This window comes from Penaeus japonicus, unplaced genomic scaffold, assembly GCF_977035675.1.
Source record: "Penaeus japonicus unplaced genomic scaffold, GWHDUDI00000001_assembly GWHDUDI00000022, whole genome shotgun sequence".
In the NCBI taxonomy this organism is placed as follows: domain Eukaryota; kingdom Metazoa; phylum Arthropoda; class Malacostraca; order Decapoda; family Penaeidae; genus Penaeus; species Penaeus japonicus.
Genome location: NW_028234424.1, coordinates 15,564,079 through 15,566,578, shown reverse-complemented (window position 1 = coordinate 15,566,578; position 2,500 = coordinate 15,564,079). Strand labels below are relative to the sequence as shown.

At 40.2% G+C, this 2,500-nt stretch overlaps 1 protein-coding gene across 1 annotated transcript in view; it reads left to right on the top strand.

The window, feature by feature from the left end:
* Positions 1 to 2,500, top strand: part of LOC122253140 (uncharacterized) — a 444,420-nt gene that overhangs the window by 186,930 nt on the left and 254,990 nt on the right. The gene's annotated exons all lie outside the window — the stretch shown is intronic.

Genomic DNA, 2,500 nt, shown 5'->3' with positions numbered 1-2,500 from the left:
GAGAGAAAGAGGGAATAAGTTGAGAAAGAAGAGGGAGGGAAATGGGGAAAGAGGGGAAGAAAGAAGAGGGAAGGGGGCGGGGCAGGAAGAAGAGGGAGGAGGGAAGAAGATAATATTATCCGTGGATCTAACCGTGATCGAGATAATGAAGGGAAGACAGATAACAGATAAACCATAACAGCAGTAATAGAGAGAAGGAAAATTAAGAAGAAAAAGATAATCCAAAGAGAAGTAAAAAAAAAAGAAAAAAAACAGAATGAAGGAAAAAGAACAATGGAAACAAGTTCGCAAAGCAAAAGAGGAGAATAAGGGAAAGAGAAAGAAGAGGAAAAGAAAAAAAAAGAAGCCGAAGAAGAAAAAAGAGTGGAGAAGGAGGAGAAGGCAGGCAGAGAAGAAGAAAAAAGAAAGAAAGAAAGACGTAGAAAAAGAAGAAAAAAATGGAGCAGGAAGAGGCGGAGGAGAAGAAAAAGAGAATAAAACGAAGAAAAAGAAGAAGGAATAGTAGAATGAAGGATAATCCTTGTTGAACCGAAGGCGACACCTCGAGGTCGGTCCCACTGAAGCAAGCATGTGCACCGGCAACCGTAATATAGATCTCGCCGTGCAACTACCGGGCGAAAGGCTGTCGTTAGTAACCGCCAATTAACAATTCTTAAGAAAAAGTGCTGTATTGATAGTTTTTTTTTTTTACATTTTTAGAACGATCTTGTGTACGTACCTTGCAAAGAAACAAAAATTGCACAATTGATGCAATCGCCTTTATCTGGGTGTTGCACGGATGCCTTGCTGTTGCTTCGAAGGACTGAATGGCTTGTCTGGACAGAGATAAGTGAGAGGGATTGAGGGGGAAAGAGAGAGGGGGTGGAGAGGGAGATACAAAGAAAGAAAATATAAAACCGAGGGAGACGGAGAGAAAAGCAAAAATAGAGAGGAAGAGGGAGAAGGAGAAGGAGAGAAGGAGAAAGGGAGAGGGGAGAGAGGGAGAGAGAGAGGGAGAAGGAAGGTGAGAAGGAGGAGGGAGTTGTAGGAAGAGGAAGAGGGAGAGAAAGAGAAAGAAAGAGAAAGAGAGATTGAGGGAGAAAGAGAAAGAGAGAGAGAGAGAGAGAGAGAGAGAGAGAGAGAGAGAGAGAGAGAGAGAGAGAGAGAGAGAGAGAGAGAGAGCGAGAGAGAGATAAATAAATAAATAAATAAATAAATAAATAACGACAAAGAGAGAGAGAAAGAAAGTACCCCTCCAGTCCGCACACTTATCAGCCAAGGAGGACCATTGGCTCATGTGTTTTCCTTCACCAAATGGCCACCTGCAGACAGTAACAGGTGGTTTCAGATATTATCAGAATTAGTGGGAAGACGTATTAACTAATCTTTATCATTGAAGAAGATTTGATATACTGCCCGTCTGTGCCCCCTTCCCCCCATTCCCTCCTTCTCCCCTTTCCCTCCCACTCCGCCCCCCCCCTCGCCATTTCTACCCTCGTCTAACTCTTGGTCTTTTCAGCTCTTCATTTTTTTTTTCATTTCTTATTCCATCTCCATTATCTCTTCTTTCATTTTTTTCTCTCATTATCTCGTCTATTTTGATATCGTTTCTCCTTCTCCTTTTATTCTTCTTCCTTTCACTATTTCTCTTTTGTCTCTCTCCTCTTTTCCTCTTTCCTATTCCTATAATTATCTTCCTTTCCTTTGTCCATTACCTATCTCTCTTCCTCTTTCCATCTTCCCTCCCCCCTCCCTTCCTCCCTCTCTCCTCCTCCCTCCCTTCCTCCCTCTCTCCCTCCCTCCCTCCCTCTCTCCTCCTCCCTCCCTTCCTCCCTCTCTCCCTCCCTCCCGCTCTCCCTCCCTCCCTTCCTCCCTCTCTCCCTCCTTCCCTCCCTTCCTCCCTCCTTCCCTCTCCCCCCCTCCCCGCCATTGTCTCTCTGTAATATTGATTTATTGTTTTTTTTTTATCGAATAACCTTACCTGCAGTCGTGAAAGACGACCTTGATGTCATACGAATTAACTTCTAAAGCCCAAGTTCAGTAATATATTTGTCCTTCTGTTTTGTTTTGTTGTTTTTGTTTTTGTTTTTTTATTGTTATTTTCCTGAATGTCTTCCTTGCTGTAGAAATCTCCTTCCTCCTACGCTATTCTTCCCGTTTTTATTTTCTTTTTATTTATTAATTCCTTTTCTCTCTCTTACTTTTTTGAGTCTCATTATGAGGTTTGTTATTGTTTCGAGGATAAGGAAGATGATAACATTATTGTTGTTTTTATTATAATCATTACTATTTTTTTCTTATTATTGTTATTATTATCATCATTATTATAGTTAATATTATCATTATTATCATTACTGTTATTTTTATTATCATTCCTGTTATTATTATTATTGTTGTCATAGTTGTTATTATAATTTTAAATATTCCTATTATCATCATTATCATTATCATCACTACTGTTGTTGTTATCATTACCATTTTTTTCACACTTTCACTTATCGCACCAGAGATTGCTGATGCA